Raw genomic sequence first — 18,855 nt, 5'->3', positions numbered from 1 at the left:
AGAAATTTACCTAACCTCAATTTACAAGATGTGGAAATTAAGTGGTTTGGCCACAGAGGATTAAAATGTCACCAATTGATACCATTGGTGAAAACCTTTATGCATTTGCCAAAACCTGACCTGTTAATTGTGCACTGTGGAGGTAATGACTTGGGCACTTTGACTGGGGTAGGTCTGGAAATGCTTTTAAAGGACACCTTTGAGCAATTAATGGCACCTTTTCCTCAGACTGCCTTGGTATATTCAAATATATGCCAAAGACAGAAATGGAGGTGGTCGAACCAATTTTGTCCACAAATTGAGAAGTCGAGGAAGCATGTAAACAAATCTGTTTCAGCTTACATGAGACACCATGGAATGGGCTCCGTGTACAACAATAACTTGTGTTACTACATGCAAGATATCTACAGAGGAGATGGAGTTCACTTCTCAGATGAGGGCAACAGAATTTTCATTCTGAATTTAAGACTGTGCATTGGTACCTACTTATAAGTACCTAAATGTACCATAAACCCAAAAGCTCTTCTCAGAGCTACCCTACATCTGATCACTCACAATTATTATTTTACTCTAACTTTTTTCACTAATTTTCAAGAAAGTACGCTCCCCGGGGCGCTACCCGGTACGCGGACCGGAAGCTAACCTCGCGAAATTTTTTACAAAAAAGTTTTTTTTCCGCACATATGGGCCTCCTCAGCCACCCTCAGAAAACCTAGGGGGTCAAGATAAGTCTACCGTGCCCCCTTCTACCCATTCTGAACATTAGTTGCCCTCCATCTTGTATCTTAATTCGACCGAAACACAAAATGGTGGACTCCCGTAACGCTTCAGGTTCGCGTACCGGGACGCTCGCCAGTTCGCGTACCGGGGCGCTCCCCGGGAAGCGCTCCATCAAAAAAGGTGGGAAAGTAATTTACAGAAAAACGACTGGAGACACTTTCACCAAATATAGATTAGCTCATACTACATACCAATCCCTATCATTTTCACAAATTTGATTGAAATTCCATTTAGCCATTTAGCCTGTAGACCTCTCTAAATACCGTGAGGTAAATTACTTCACAAAACACATCTGAAGTGTTGGAATTGACAACCAATGAAAATATTACTTTCATTTTCTACTTTTTTTACCTGACATTTGATTGGTTATATACCTGAATATATATAAAGGAAGAGAAGGAAACACAGCCATTTTGACTACTACTTCCTGGTGTACATTTCAATTGGATTTTCACTAATCACTTCAACTTCTTTGTAAAGGTAAGTTGTTATTTTAAAAACTGAAGTATATTGTGCACTATCAGTTAATATGGTAAACTTTTTCTGATAGTTATATACTATCCCTCTGTAGTAGTTATAGATTTAGATAGACTTCTCTGTTATAGTTATGGATAGAGTTAGGTTTCTCTTGTATAATTATGAATTTACTTACGTTAAATCACATACACTTTTTTATATTCCTACTTCCACTCTGATACTATACACTGCCCAAAGATAAATTCACTGATAAAAACTGCCTATCTAAAATTAATCCCAACAGTGCCCTATCTCTACTAATATATATTTTTTTTATCCAAATTTCAGGCAACATGGAAAGCGAACAGAAAGTTTCATTTCAAATTGTCCTGCAAGAGAGCAGCCAAGAATTAATTGATCCAAATTATATAGAATTTATGGATGAAACTTGGGACCAAGAACTACTGCAATGTGTGCAAGCAGTAGATGACCTCCTTCAAAATGAGGACATTTTACACACTCAGAGATTACAAGCTATGTTCAATGAAAATAACGACATTTCAGACAGTGAAATGTTAGAAATGTTATTAAATTTTGAAACACAATCACAATAATAAATAATTGCTTAAAAAATAAAGAAATTAAAAAATAATCAACAAAACCAACAATCAATTAACATACAGTATTTGAAAAGTCTATCATTCTTTTTTCCTTATAGTACGCTCCCCAGAACGCTTCCCGGGTCGCGGACCGGGCGCTCCCCACGCAAAAAAACAAAAAAAAAAATATTTTTTTTTTGCACTGCGGGGCCCTTTTAAAGCCTCCACATCAAACCTAGGGGGTCAGGGAGGATCTACTATGCCCCCTTATGGTCATTTCCCCCTTTGTTTTGGCCTCCTCTTGTCTCTCGATCCTACCGAGAGACAAGATGGCGGCCGCTCCGGACTGTTTAGAATGTTGACAGACACCGGAGAGCCAATCAGCTTCGCTACGCGAAGTTCCGTTACGCGTCAGGTACGCGAACCGGAGCGCTGCCTGGAGCGCGCTTACAGATATATATCTTTTTTTGAACGTTAATTTCTCAAAATCCACTGGAGCACATATATTGAGACCTAGCAAAGGCACATCGGGCTAACAGTCCCTACAATTGTGCCAAGTTTCGTGCAAATCCATTCAGCCGTTCGGCCTAAAAGTGAGGCCAACCGCCCTATGGAAATTAACATGGGAAAAACACGTTTTGGGACCCCCCTTTTTTCTCGGCCACCCCTTGACGAACCCCCCCCAAATTTCCAGGGGCTGCTCAGAAACAAAATGTTCCATTTTCCTGAAAATTTCAGCCAATTCCGTCCACAAACGCCAAAGTTATTAGACATAGAATTTTCAAAAATCCCATAGGGAAAAAATCCTAACTATATATACCTACTGGCGACCGCCAGTAGGTAATATATATACCAAGTTGGCAGGTTATATTGTTCTTACTTGTCTTGCAGACCATCAACACCTTTGTTTGATCCTGGTCGATAACCAGGCTATTTTGCATTGCGTGCTGGTGAAGCGTGTTTATAAGTCTCTGGAAGCCGAATTTGGTCAAGCTACATAACACTACATTTTCTGTAAATAAGAGGTGGTTCAGAGCAAAGTTGCCTAGCCGGAGGGGCATGGCTGTGAACTTCATCAAGAGGAGAGGTCAGCCATAAAAAGATTAAAAAGAGTTGGAGCAAACAAGCACCCCTTTATTAAGCCTTGATAGGTGTGTTTCTTTCTTGATAATGAGGATCCATCTCCAATTTTAATCCACACCCATGTATTTTTATGCAAGGTCTTGATGATTCTAAGCAGGTGGGAGGGGATGTTCCACGCCCTAACCGTCTTCCAGAGCTTTACTCGGTTTACGCTATCAAATGCTGATTTGTAGTCGACAAAGCAGAGATAGGTAGTGCGGATCCATTTTTCCCATTAGCCTAAGATGGCTGATAGGGCTAGGGTGTTAGTAATGGTGCAGCAGGCCCTCCGAAAGCCAGATTGAGTTATTGGAATTAAATGATTGGCTTCAGCCCATGCGGTTAGAATGTGTAAAATAAAGCATGCATAATATTTGCCTTCATTGGCTAAGAGAATTGTGAGGTGGTACTTTTCTGGTTGTGTTTTATCTCCTCCCTGATGTAGTGGGGTGATAACTGCTCCACGCCATGAGTCAGGCATGATCCCAGTGAGAACTGTGTAAGACTCCCTGCCCAGTACGCGGGTCTTGCTTGTAAATGGCCTGGGGTATTCCAATTGGCCGGAGGGCACCGTCCTTCTGGTCTTCCTTGATAGACAGTTCAACTTCTTTTTGTGACAGTTGCAGCACTGAGGATGGGTGCTGGGCAGGGAGTCAACAGTGGCCGCAGGGACCCAGGGGCACTCTCTGCATCCCCCAACTTGTTTTGAATCTGTGGGTGCCCCGGAGCACCCATTGTGAAAAAATGTATGCTGGTATGGGTGCTGGCTAGGAAGCCAGCAGGACCTGTGCAGGCCTTGAGGCTCCCCCACAGCCCTGTAAATTTGACATGTGGATGGTGCCCTGAGTGGGCACCGGGGCATCCATATCACAAACAAAAAGAAAAGAATAATAAATGAGCAGCAGGAGTTGGTAGTTTATTACTCAATGTTCCGTGTAAGGAGCACCCTATATTGCCCTAGGGCTTCCTCAATCATATTTTTCTTCTTGGTGGATCCCCTAGAAAGGGCGTAGGCACAACCAACCAATTTTTAATGTTGTGAGGGGCTGCGGGGAGTGCAGCAGCTGCCCAATAACATTAAATAAACACATTAAGTCTCCTGGGTCACTGAATCCAAGACCCCAGGAGAGTTTGCCCAATTCTTTTTAAATCGCTCTAAACTGGAGCTATATGCTCTTCAGCTGGAATGCAGGGACTCCTTGTGGTGGGTTCTATAATTGCACTTTGTGGCCTGAAAAATGTAATAACAAACATTCAAAGAAATGTTTTTTAATAAAGCTTTATCAAAAAAGATTATGACAATCGCTTTTATTTATCATTACAATGTGTGTATTTATAAAATATATATTTGATTATAGTTATTGGTAACTTGTTGACAAAGACAAGAGGTCTGCTTTATATATCTTGCTGTACTTCCACCTTGATGAAGCAAATAGGCCAATTTTGTATATTTTGGTGTTCCAACTCTTTGACAAATTCAGTAGATCTCCCTTACTTAAAAGGGTATAATTTATATTGTCCACAAACGTTCCGGAATGCACTCCCATTTTCTTCGTGGTTCAACCTGATTAGCGAAACTGCTCCAAGGCAAAATATTTGGCGTGCAAGGCTTGACTCGTGCTATGTCCCAAAAGCACAGGAATTAAATATCCAAACTTAAGCTGTTGCCCCGTCGCATCCAGCTTCAAGCCGCACAGCCGCTTGTACAAGAGTTGAAATATCAATCAAAATCAAGTCCAATAGACCATAGTAATTCATAGTATTCATGTTTATTCCACGTTAATCTTACATTCACAATGGAGGTGGTGTGATTCACAACTTAAATGCAGAAGAAATGCCTATCCAGGCCTTATCCTACGGCATGTTAGAATCCACTCTTCATCCCAGATAATAATGCGGCTCTTTACCCAATGCATTTCGGGCGATTCGCCCTTCGTCAGTGGTAGCTACAATATGAGAATTAGGCAATTTGCAAACTTCATAACCTTTGACAATTAAAACAATGTATATGCATAACAAAACCATATAAATCGTAACATCACTTAGTCAGCCTTGGCACTCGTGGGGTTTGGGTGCCGGGTCTAACCAATGGCCATGTGCAACAGGGGGTTGGGTGCCTGTGAGGGGAATGGGAAAGGTGGCACACTGTTCACATCAACAGACATCTTACTGTACAATAAAAAAAACATTGAATTCACAGAAAAACAAAGTGATGTATCAGTAAAGAATTGTCATACTATGTTACTTCACATTAAAAAAAAGCTTAGAAATTCACTAAAAAACACAAAGGTTAAAGCTATGTTATAGTTAGGTGAAAATGACAGCTAAAACATACCTATTTAACCAAGCAAAACCACTGGAATTCACTAGTTATAGTTATCTCAAATAATTATAATTCACACCCGTGCCATGCATTGCTAATTGCTTCATATATTACATAACTCATGACATGTTCTAGATCTATAACATCACTGCAATATCTGAAATGACATCATTGATGACAGGACTGTGCATGGTGGGGGTGCGAGTTATAGTTAATTTAGGGCATGAGTCATAGTTACTTGAGATAAATTTAACTGGGGAATTCCAGTAGATTTGTTCATTTAAAATTATATATTTTTAGCTGACATTTTCATATAACTATTACGTTCCTTTAACTTTGTTTTTTTGGGTGAATATATTCATTTTACCTAGTGATGGTTGCTACTGTGTAGTTACAGTTGTCAGAATTGCCACGGAAATAGTGTTTCTGTTTCGCTATGGTATGATATACCCCTTTGCTGCTGGGGCTGGTCAAATATTTTGTTTGTGAAATCTTTGGGTTGTACTTATAGTTGTCTTTTCTTCTTTAGCTTAACGATCTTTCACACTTTTGGGTAAGTAGCAGGGCAGGTCCCAAAGTCCTGGTAGTGTAATTACTTCTGATCTGATGTATTGCATGCTTATGAATGTGCTCAGATTACATGGATGTGGTGTAATACATTTGTAGATGTCAAGTAAAAGCTTTGTGCTGTGTGGCCTACAAGTATTGAGTGTTTTGTATGTGGTTCTTGTTGTTAGAGGTGTTGCTGCATAGGCTGTTTGGGTTAGGGTTCTAATTGGCTACTATGGCTAGGGTTTCCTATTAGACTTAAGGATTAGGGCGTTGGCTTTGATTGGCTGTTAGGCCTAGGGCTGTGATTGGTTAATAGGGCCAGGTTTCTCATTTTCTCTAGGGTTTAGGGTTAGTGCTCTTACAGGTTAGAGCTATGGTTCTATTGGGCAATAGGGCAGTTTTAAGCCTAGGGCTCAGGGCATCTCAGCCCGGGCGTTGAGGCTAAGGGCGGAGGGGACAAGGGCAGTTGTCTGTTGGATGGGTGGAGAGGACAATGGCAGTTGCCTGTTTGTGTCATGTCCAGGGCCAGAGATGCTGCCCAATGTTTACTATCACCTTAAGCCCTCCACATCTGCCAACATCCAAACACAATATCAGCAAAGACATTCTACTCATGCACCACAAACAAACCTTATACCGATTCCAGTGTGTATTGAACCACTAATAAGCCCCACAAACCACACCTACACACAATTCTGCCCCAACTGCCCCAACTACAATACTATGGCAACTGAATTCTCACAAAAAACACAACTCTGTCCTATACCACTGACACATTACCAACACAACACAAAGCCACATTATACATAACTTTAATGCAACCAGACACAAACTCTCTGTTCAAACAAAACACCAGCTCTATCCTCTACTTGCTCCTAACAAATTCCCTTTTATCATGACAAAACCTATACCCAGCATTCCATCACACTATCACATGATCCACAAACACCTGCCTCCTCTTTTTACCAATTACTCACAACCATACAATCTTTATACGTCACTCCACCACACACATTACCTGTTTCAGTGATCACATCTACCACAAACACTAATAACTCCATCCCCTCTTACACACCACATACTCCTCTCCAAAACACATCACCACCCCTGAACTATTTAAATACCACTCACCAGCAGTACTGCACATACAGATCATTCGCAGAAAATCACTACATCAACATCTCCTCTCAATACTCCTCAAAAACAAAACACACACATATCAATATATTATATTCCTTACACATATATTTACTTACTTTGTGATCGTGTATCTATATATATATTATTGGAGTTCTATTGTACCAGAAAAAAAGATCACTCTATTGAAAGCTTTACTTTATCATACCATCAACCTACACCTCTATCATCTACTCCGCTGTCTTCACTCTCTCTCATCCCAAACCCTTTCTACTACTATGATCTCCAAAATAACCTTTCCTAGACTTCTCCTCTTCTACACATCCTGGCTCACCCCAAACTTCAGTTTAACAATATGATCTCCCAAACACCCATAATAAATTCTCCCTCATGTTATGTCTCCTTTGGTACGCAGACATAATATCGAACTTTTAATATCGAAGTGACATAATATCGAAGTTTAAATATCGATGATGAAAAATATCGGAATCACCAATATCGATTACAAAAATATCGTAATAAGTATGTGTGCTGAAATATCGATAACAAAAATATCTAAGTAAAAATATCGTTGTAAAGAAATATCGATAAAAAGTAAAAATATCGAAATAAAATATATTGTAATAATTATGTAGTAATATGTGTTATTGTTGTGTAATAATTAATAATAATTAGAATTTATTAATAGTAATGTGTACCTATAAAATATAATAAAAAAATAAAAAACATATATAAATTTAGGAGCGGGATGTTGGGTTAATAGGGGATAAGGGTGGGGAGTGTATTAAAAATGTATATATTATAAATATAAAATTCCTTAATTTTTATTTTAATTAGAAAATATTACAAAAAAATATATAATTTTTTTTTATATAAAAATTAATTAATTGATATATAAATTTAGGAGCGGGATGTTGGGTTTATAGGGGATAAGGGTGGGGAGTGTATTAAAAATGTATATATTATAAATGTAAAATTGTAGATTTTTTATTTTATTTTTAAATTGAAAAAAAAATATTATAAAAAATAAATTTTATATAAAAATTAATTAATTTATATATAAATTTAGGAGCGGGATGTTGGGTTTATAGGGGATAAGGGTGGGGAGTGTTTTTTTTTTTTTATTTATTTTTTTTTTTAATTAAAAAAATATAATAAAATTAAAAAAACATTTAAAACTTAAAAATGTATAATTTAAAAAATAACAAATAATTTTAAACTTATGTTTTCACATTAAATTTAAAAAAAAATTGAGATTTGAAATAGATGTTATTTTATATTAATTTTTTAAAATTAATATTATATAAAAAATGTTTATAAATAAATATATTTAAATTGGAGAAAAATATTAAAATGGTTAAATAATTATGCATTAAAATAAGTGTTTTAAATTTTAAATTTATTTGGAAAAAATGTAATAAATAATTCAAAATATTTTTTTATTCAAATATATATTTTTAAAAAATTGTTTTTTAAATATGTCAAAACATTTATTAAACCAATATGTACATTAAATACAAATTTAAAATTTCGAATTTCAAAAAAAAATTGAAATAAATTGCGAAATTTTTTCTATAAAAATGTACAATATTGTTCTACTTTCTAATATGTTTAACTATTTATTTGATATAAATATTTGGAATACTTTTTTAATTTAAATATATATTTTTTTAATTTTTTTTTAAATATGTCAAAACATTTATTAAACTAATATGTACATTAAATACAAATTAAAAATTTCGAATTTCGAAAAAATTTTGAAATAAATTGCGAAATTTTTTCTATAAAAATTTACAATATTGTTCTACTTTCTAATATGTTTTACTATTTATTTGATAAAAATATTTGGAATACTTTTTAACATTTAATTCATATTTAAACATTTGGTTTAAGTATATTTGTTTGTTGAGTGTATGGAGTGAGTAAAATTGTTTACAATCTATATTGCAGTACAATTTTGTATATTATACTACATTTGAATAGTGAAAAAAAACATTATTAATTAGAAAAGATTTTATTGTTTTACATTATTATTGTATATAGTGTTTAAGGTATCTATTTTTATTTAACTAAACATATATATACATGCATTTTATGTACCTTGGAGTGGGAATTTAAATGTATATGTAAATAGTGTACTAAAGTATTCCTAATTAATGTAGAATGGAGTAGGAATAGTAAATTATATATAATTAGTGTCCACCATCTATCTCTAATTAATGAAGACTGGAGTGAGAATATTAAATTATATTTAATTTGTGTCCAGCACCTACCCCAAATTAATGTAGACTGGAGTGGGAATTGTAATATCTATTTAATTAGTGTCCAGCACCTACCCCAAATTAATGTAGATTGGAGTGGGAATATTAAATTATAATTAATTAGTGTCCACCACCTACCCAAATTTAATGGTGACTGGAGTGGGAATAGTAAATTATATTTAATTAGTGTCCAGCACCTACACCAATTTAATGTAGACTGGAGTGGTAATAGTAAAGTTATGTAGATTGAAATGTCATTAAATACATCTTGTAGTGAAGTAAAATATTAAATACTGTAGTTTTTTTTTTAACAAATGAATTTTTTTATTCACATGAGAAAGAACAACAATAAACATTACAATAACATATATTTTTTACATTTATATTTATTCATATATTTGTGTAATTTGTGTAAATGTTATTAAACATTTCAAACAATATTGTTAATATAACTTAATTCAAAGAATACATATTTAATAAACATAAGTATTGTTAGAAGTAAATAAAATGGGAAACAACCATTACAATGCAACTTTTACAACGCACTACCATTACAATGAAATTGTTACAACGGTAAAACTATTACAACGCATGTATTTACAACGCATTTTTTATCAACGCAGGTACTTTTACAACGCATACCATTAAAACGTAAGTATTGGTAAGTATATAATTAAATATTACATTTTATATGTTTGGTTTTTTTTAAGGGATATTTTTAAGGGTCCTGGGTCAGTTTTCAGTTTTGGGGTAAAGGGGTATTTGTAGGGTTCTGGGTCAGTTTTCAGTTTTTGGGTAAAGGGGTATTTTTAGGGTTCTGGGTCAGTTTTAGGTTTTTGAGTAAAGGGGTATATTTAGGGTTCAGGGTCAGTTTTCAGTTTTTGGGTAAAGGGGTATTTAGAGGGTTCAGGGTCAGTTTTTGGTTTTTGGGTAAAGGGGTATTTTTAGGGTTCTGGCTCAGTTTTGGGTTTTTGGGTAAAGGGGTATTTTTAGGGTTCAGGGTCAGTTTTCAGTTTTTGGGTAAAGGGGTATTTTTTGGGTTCAGGGTCAGTTTTCAGTTTTTGGGTAAAGGGGTATTTTTTGGGTTCAGGGTCAGTTTTCAGTTTTTGGGTAAAGGGGTATTTAGAGGGTTCAGGGTCAGTTTTTGGTTTTTGGGTAAAGGGGTATTTTTAGGGTTCTGGCTCAGTTTTGGGTTTTTGGGTAAAGGGGTATTTTTAGGGTTCAGGGTCAGTTTTCAGTTTTTGGGTAAAGGGGTATTTTTTGGGTTCAGGGTCAGTGTTCAGTTTTTGGGAAAAGGGGCATTTTTTGGGTTCAGGGTCAGTTTTCAGTTTTGGGGTAAAGGGGTATTTTTTGGGTTCAGGGTCAGTTTTCAGTTTTTGGGTAAAGGGGTATTTTGAGGGTTCAGGGTCAGTTTTCAGTTTTTGGGTAAAGGGGTATTTTTTGGGTTCTGGGTCAGTTTTCAGTTTTTGGGTAAAGGGGTATTTTTTGGGTTCAGGGTCAGTTTTCCGTTTTTGGGTAAAGGGGTATTTTTTGGGTTCAGGGTCAGTTTTGGGTTTTTAGGTAAAGGGGTATTTTTAGGGTTCAGGGTCAGTTTTGGGTTTTTGGGTAAAGGGGTATTTTTAGGGTTCAGGGTCAGTTTTCAGTTTTTGGGTAAAGGGGTATTTTTAGGGTTCAGGGTCAGTTTTCAGTTTTTGGGTAAAGGGGTATTTTTAGGGTTCAGGGTCAGTTTTCAGTTTTTGGGTAAAGGGGTATTTTTAGGGTTCAGGGTCAGTTTTTAATTTTTGGGTAAAGGGGTATTTTGAGGGTCCAGGGTCAGTCTTCAGTTTTTGGGTAAAGGGGTATTTTTAGGGTTCAGGGTCAGTTTTGGGTTTTTGGGTAAAGGGGTATTTTTAGGGTTCAGGGTCAGTTTTGGGTTTTTGGGTAAAGGGGTATTTTTAGGGTTCTGGGTCAGTTTTGGGTTTTGGGTTTTTGGGTAAAAGGGTATTTTTAGGGTTTAGGGTCAGTTTTGGGTTTTTGTGGTACAGGGGTACAGGGTTAAAATAAAATTACATTTAAATTAATTTAATTAAATGAAATTAAATTACATTAAATTAAATTAAATTATATTATTTTCTATTAATTTAATTAAAAAAAATTATTATATACTTACCAATACTTACGTTGTAATGGTATGCGTTGTAAAGGTACCTGCGTTGTAAAAACATGCGTTTTAAATACATGCATTGTTATAGTTTTTGCGTTGTAAAATTAAGGGATATTTTTAAGGGTCCAGGGTCAGTTTTCAGTTTTGGGGTAAAGGGGTATTTGTAGGGTTCTGGGTCAGTTTTCAGTTTTTGGGTAAAGGGGTATTTTTAGGGTTCTGGGTCAGTTTTAGGTTTTTGAGTAAAGGGGTATATTTAGGGTTCAGGGTCAGTTTTCAGTTTTTGGGTAAAGGGGTATTTAGAGGGTTCAGGGTCAGTTTTTGGTTTTTGGGTAAAGGGGTATTTTTAGGGTTCTGGCTCAGTTTTGGGTTTTTGGGTAAAGGGGTATTTTTAGGGTTCAGGGTCAGTTTTCAGTTTTTGGGTAAAGGGGTATTTTTTGGGTTCAGGGTCAGTTTTCAGTTTTTGGGTAAAGGGGTATTTAGAGGGTTCAGGGTCAGTTTTTGGTTTTTGGGTAAAGGGGTATTTTTAGGGTTCTGGCTCAGTTTTGGGTTTTTGGGTAAAGGGGTATTTTTAGGGTTCAGGGTCAGTTTTCAGTTTTTGGGTAAAGGGGTATTTTTTGGGTTCAGGGTCAGTGTTCAGTTTTTGGGTAAAGGGGCATTTTTTGGGTTCAGGGTCAGTTTTCAGTTTTTGGGTAAAGGGGTATTTTTTGGGTTCAGGGTCAGTTTTCAGTTTTTGGGTAAAGGGGTATTTTGAGGGTTCAGGGTCAGTTTTCAGTTTTGGGGTAAAGGGGTATTTTTGGGTTCTGGGTCAGTTTTCAGTTTTTGGGTAAAGGGGTATTTTTTGGGTTCAGGGTCAGTTTTCCGTTTTTGGGTAAAGGGTTATTTTTTGGGTTCATGGTCAGTTTTGGGTTTTTGGGTAAAGGGGTATTTTTAGGGTTCAGGGTCAGTTTTGGGTTTTTGGGTAAAGGGGTATTTTTAGGGTTCAGGGTCAGTTTTCAGTTTTTGGGTAAAGGGGTATTTTTAGGGTTCAGGGTCAGTTTTCAGTTTTTGGGTAAAGGGGTATTTTTAGGGTTCAGGGTCAGTTTTCAGTTTTTGGGTAAAGGGGTATTTTTAGGGTTCAGGGTCAGTTTTTAATTTTTGGGTAAAGGGGTATTTTGAGGGTTTAGGGTCAGTTTTCAGTTTTTGGGTAAAGGGATATTTTTAGGGTTCGGGGTCAGTTTTGGGTTTTTGGGTAAAGGGGTATTTTTAGGGTTCAGGGTCAGTTTTGGGTTTTTGGGTAAAGGGGTATTTTTAGGGTTCTGGGTCAGTTTTGGGTTTTGGGTTTTTGGGTAAAAGGGTATTTTTAGGGTTTAGGGTCAGTTTTGGGTTTTTGGGGTTCAGGGGTACAGGGTTAAAATAAAATTAAATTTAAATTAATTTAATTAAATGAAATTAAATTACATTAAATTAAATTAAATTATATTATTTTCTATTAATTTAATTTAAAAAAATTATTATATACTTACCAATACTTACGTTGTAATGGTATGCGTTGTAAAGGTACCTGCGTCGTAAAAACATGCGTTTAAAATACATGCAATGTTATAGTTTGGCGTTGTAAAATTAAGGGATGTTTTTAAGGGTCCAGGGTCAGTTTTCAGTTTTGGGGTAAAGGGGTATTTGTAGGGTTCTGGGTCAGTTTTCAGTTTTTGGGTAAAGGGGTATTTTTAGGGTTCTGGGTCAGTTTTAGGTTTTTGAGTAAAGGGGTATATTTAGGGTTCAGGGTCAGTTTTCAGTTTTTGGGTAAAGGGGTATTTTTAGGGTTCTGGCTCAGTTTTGGGTTTTTGGGTAAAGGGGTATTTTTAGGGTTCAGGGTCAGTTTTCAGTTTTTGGGTAAAGGGGTATTTTTTGGGTTCAGGGTCAGTTTTCAGTTTTTGGGTAAAGGGGTATTTTTTGGGTTCAGGGTCAGTTTTCAGTTTTTGGATAAAGGGGTATTTAGAGGGTTCTGGGTCAGTTTTTGGTTTTTGGGTAAAGGGGTACTTTTAGGGTTCTGGCTCAGTTTTGGGTTTTTGGGTAAAGGGGTATTTTTAGGGTTCAGGGTCAGTTTTCAGTTTTTGGGTAAAGGGGTATTTTTTGGGTTCAGGGTCAGTGTTCAGTTTTTGGGCAAAGGGTCATTTTTTGGGTTCAGGGTCAGTTTTCAGTTTTTGGGTAAAGGGGTATTTTTTGGGTTCAGGGTCAGTTTTCAGTTTTTGGGTAAAGGGGTATTTTGAGGGTTCAGGGTCAGTTTTCAGTTTTTGGGTAAAGGGGTATTTTTTGGGTTCTGGGTCAGTTTTCAGTTTTTGGGTAAAGGGGTATTTTTTGGGTTCAGGGTCAGTTTTCCGTTTTTGGGTTAAGGGGTATTTTTTGGGTTCAGGGTCAGTTTTGGGTTTTTGGGTAAAGGGGTATTTTTAGGGTTCAGGGTCAGTTTTGGGTTTTTGGGTAAAGGGGTATTTTTAGGGTTCAGGGTCAGTTTTCAGTTTTTGGGTAAAGGGGTATTTTTAGGGTTCAGGGTCAGTTTTCAGTTTTTGGGTAAAGGGGTATTTTTAGGGTTCAGGGTCAGTTTTCAGTTTTTGGGTAAAGGGGTATTTTTAGGGTTCAGGGTCAGTTTTTAATTTTTGGGTAAAGGGGTATTTTGAGGGTTCAGGGTCAGTTTTCAGTTTTTGGGTAAAGGGGTATTTTTAGGGTTCAGGGTCAGTTTTGGGTTTTTGGGTAAAGGGGTATTTTTAGGGTTCAGGGTCAGTTTTGGGTTTTTGGGTAAAGGGGTATTTTTAGGGTTCTGGGTCAGTTTTGGGTTTTGGGTTTTTGGGTAAAAGGGTATTTTTAGGGTTTAGGGTCAGTTTTGGGTTTTTGGGGTACAGGGGTACAGGGTTAAAATAAAATTAAATATAAATTAATTTAATTAAATGAAATTAAATGAAATTAAATTACATTAAATTATATTATTTTCTATTAATTTAATTAAAAAAATTTATTATATACTTACCAATACTTACGTTGTAATGGTATGCGTTGTAAAGGTACCTGCGTTGTAAAAACATGCGTTTTAAATACATGCATTGTTCTAGTTTTTGCGTTGTAAAATTATCGTTGTAATGGTATGCGTTGTAAAAGTATGAGTTGTAACGTCATACATCCAAATAAAATATACTGTTTGAAAAATACATATACAATGTATATATTCAAATACATGTTGTTAATAAACAATAGTTTAGTATTTATATTAATATTAATATATTAATATTACATTTTGTAACAAAATTTTTAATTGAAGAAAATATTGTAGATTACATTTATTTATATACATTTTGTTAAACATTTTGTTAAATTTTTCAACACCATTTCAACATTTTTACAATTATAATCATACATATTATGTATTTTATAATATTTATTTTTATAATTTTACAAATTGTGTACATTTTTCCAAGTAATTTAATACAAATTATAAATTACTATTTTTTCATAGTATTCCTTGGTTTATTAAATTCACAAATACTTTGCTTGCATTAAATAATAAGGGCCCCATTAGGATGTCGGGCGGATTGCCTCCGCCAGGGTGGCGGTGGCCACCGCCACCCTGGCGGAGGCAATCCGCCCGACATCCTTCCCTGCATTCCCCCCCGCCATATTACAATGGCGGAGGGGACCGCAGCGGTGGGAAACACCGCCCGCCTGTTTTCCGCCCCGGTCGCCTGGCGGCCGGGGCGGATAAGTGATAACATGGTGGCGGTGTCTATCAGACACCGCCAGCCATATTAGAATAGGTATCTGACAATGCATTGCCGCCACGGAAAGGCAGGCGGACTTCACTCTGGGGGCCCCCTGCGGGCCCCCAGAGTGCAGCACAGTAGGGGGGTGCACACAGGGGGGTACCTATGGTACCCCCCTGCATTTGCATAATGAAAGCGGCAGGCACCGCGCGGTGCCTGCCGCTTTCGTCATGCAAATGCTGCAAAGCATTTTCAGCATTGTGGCGGGCGGTGCAGAGTGCACCGCCCGCCACAATGATGGGAATACAGGATGCGCCCGCCACTGTGGCGGGCGCATCCTAATGCTGCCAACGGGACCCCCGCCCTCATGGCGGCCAGTCCCTAGTACCGTGAGGATGGCGGGCGGGCAAAGTCCGCCCGCCATCCTAATGGGGCCCTAAGTGTGTAATTTCTAACCTTTTCTTTAGTTTTGGGTCCTTTATTTTGTAACCACTTTAGGTCGTTTTGTGTCATTTTGAGGAAGTTCAGCTAGCGGTTGGGAAACACTTCACGTCTCTGAAGGTAAGGTTTATTTAATATGTTTTAACTGTGTTTTAAATTAATTTTGAGAGTAGTTTGGTCGTATTTAGTGTTGTTAGAAGTAAATGTGTTGTATTGGAGATTATGATATGTTGTGTTTGCGGATGTACATTTAACGTACTTTTTAGTGTTGTATTGGCTTGTGTGTAGAGTTAGTGTTTCGATGTTTAAGTTTATTATTCGAAATATTATGTTGCTATTACTTTTAGTAGGACTGTATGTGTTATTTTATGTGGGTGGGAATATTTCTTTTATGTCTTTCACTTGCAGGAGTTCCTGATGTCCGAAGGAAGCGTTTTTTTTTGGGGAGAAGTGTTCGTTAGTTTTATTAACTAATAGTTTGTAGACACTTCTTCAATGTTTTCGGTTTTCCTGGAGACTTTTTTCTACATTTTTACATTTTTCGGGTTTTTGATGGTATTTCGAAAGAGCTTCGTGGAATGGATTTATCTATTTTGGGACACTTGTGTTTTTCATTTTTTTTTGGGTAACTGGAATTCGAAACTGGATTATTTTGGTGGAAATGGATTCTACATCATTTGGAATATCTTTGGTAAGTTATTTTAAATTTTTATAATTGTGGGTGGGTAATGTTTTAATGTTTATTGTTTAGTTTTATTTATTTCAAACATAATTAATGTGTGTATATATATTTAATTATATAATATATATTCCATACATTAATTTTTTTCGAAATAAATTATATGAATGTAATATTATTGTATTACAACATTTTTTTATTGAGATTGTTTGTGGCTTACAGTAGTTTACAGTAGTGTTTTGGCTATTATATTGAGGTATTCCATGCCTGTTGTGCTAGGGTACAGCTTTACTTGTTGCTCTAGGTATTTGTGCATTTGTTTTGTTTGTTTGGATGTTTTTGGAGTTAGTTGTGTAATGTATTGCTCCATTCTTAATTCCTGATAACTTTGCTCTTTTTGGAGGCATGTAATGAATTTTTCTAATGTTGGTTTAGTTCGGCCTGTTGATTGGAGGAAGGCATTGTGCCAACCTTCAACTGCGTTGTTTGTTTTAGATTCTCCATTTAAGGTGCTTCTGTAAACATTCCACCAGGGTATTAGGATTTTAGGATTTCTCCTGTGGCCAGATCTATGGAGTCTACCTATCCAAGTGTCCTCAAAGTAGTCTAAGAGAGGACTTAACTTTGCTTCATTTTGTTTGTAAAATTGGCTGTCTATTAAAAGGTTGTAGTGTTCGGCCACATCTGTTTCAGGGACGTAAGCTAGTGCTATCAGTTTTTTTATTTGATATGCAAAAGATGAGCTTGTAGCATATTCTATGCTTAGAGTAGTTTTTTGTAAATGCCTCCAAAGACACTGATTAAAATGATAATAGCATCCTTGGATACAAGTATGGGGGTGTATTTTTAAAATAGCTGAGAGCATTGCTTGTTCAAAATCCAGTATAATTTTTTCTGGGGAATAGTCATTTGTTTTTTGTTTGATAATGTTTAATAAATCCATATATGTTGAATTAGTTTTATTTGGAAGCAGTGCATATAGTAGAGGTATGTTACAGTTTTGATATAAGCCATGTATTGTGTAAAGTTGGTAGAAAGGTCTGGGACAGATGTTAAAAGTACCGTCCATCATCCAAATTTGGCATTGTTGGAGTTTTATTAAATTTATAGCAGTACCAAAGATTATTATTCTTTTCTCATTGTTTTTATTGTCGTAAATTATAAAAGGTATTTTGTTTAAAGTTATAGTTTGGTTATGAGTTAAATTTATATCACTATTTGTTTTAGGTGGTGGAGTGGTAGTAGTAGTTGCTTTTTTGGTACGTGATATTGTTCTTTTGAGAGAAATTATATTAGGCATTTGGGTAGTGGCTGTTTTTGGGATTTGTGGAATTTGTTCTTTTAAAATTAGGCGTGTAGGTTTTTGGGAACCTGTACTAGCTTCTTTAATGTTTTCTAATGCTGTTCTGACTTCTATTTCTGTAACATTTGGAGGGTGGTTGTGTTCCCTGGTGTAAAGGACAGTTGCTTCTCTAGTTGTTGCTCTTCCATAACATTTGTTAGAGTAATATTTGCAACATTTCCAATTTACTTTCATCCCAAATTGTTTCTCTTGGGTATAAGTATAACCCATGTAGCAGAGTAATAGTTTCCCTTTTTGACTGGTAACAAATTCAGCTCCTTCTGTCATTTTCTCCTTTTTAAATCTATAAGAAATATATGGTATAGTTATTATAGTTATAGTTATATGTATTTTAAGTGGGAATTATAAATATTTATATTGTGCATGCTTACCTTTGGTTGAAGTTTAGTCTGTGATTTTGATGTTCTTTACTTTTTTCCTTGTGGTCTGTCTTTTCTGGTGTTTCTTTGCTTGAAAAAAAACATTTATTTGTGTTAATTGTTTACTTATATTTTGTTGGGTAGCTTTTACATGTTTTCCTATAAGTTAAAGCTTTTACTTATTTTATCTTTTGGAAGAGTGTTTGGATATACTTACTTTGGTAGTTGTATCTTTGTTTGTTGAATTCTGTTCTTTGATATTTGTTGTTAGTGGATGTTGTAGTGGTGCTAGAAAAAAAGAAGGATATATGCATAAATTTTTACAATATGTTAGCAATTTTTAATTCTTTAGGAGTTACTGTTTGTCACATCATTTAATTGACTTACTTTGTATTAGTTGCTTGTTATGCAGAGTTTTAATGCTGTTGTAGGTGTAAGGCAATCTGTTCAATTTTCTGTTGTGGCCTGTATTTTCTTTGATGTCTTTATCTGTAAAAAAATTATTAATCATTACAATCCATATTTAGAAACATATTTTTGGTAGCAGGTCTGTTTGCTGTTTTAATGTTAAAGCTTCAATTAATTAATGTTGTTCGAGAAAAAATAGAAAATGATTACTTTGTTAGTAGTTTCGTCGTTTTCTTCTTAGGTTTTCTGTTCTTTAGTAGTGAAGTTTTCTGTACTGGTAGGAGATAATATACAATACATATGTATGAGTAATTTGTCCTTTTTACTAACTGTGTAATTAAAGCAGTTCCTTTAATTAAGTTACATTTAGTTACTTACTTTCAATCCTCTTAATGGTAGGTTGAATCTTAGTTTTCTTGTAGGCGTCGTCAAATGTATCCACAGTATTCTTTCCTGTCTTCTACTTTTCTCAGGTAATTTGTTTGTTGGATGTAATTGTTTATATAG

This window comes from Lissotriton helveticus, chromosome 4_1, assembly GCF_964261635.1.
Source record: "Lissotriton helveticus chromosome 4_1, aLisHel1.1, whole genome shotgun sequence".
In the NCBI taxonomy this organism is placed as follows: Eukaryota; Metazoa; Chordata; class Amphibia; order Caudata; family Salamandridae; genus Lissotriton; species Lissotriton helveticus.
Note: the sequence above shows the minus strand (reverse complement) of the source record.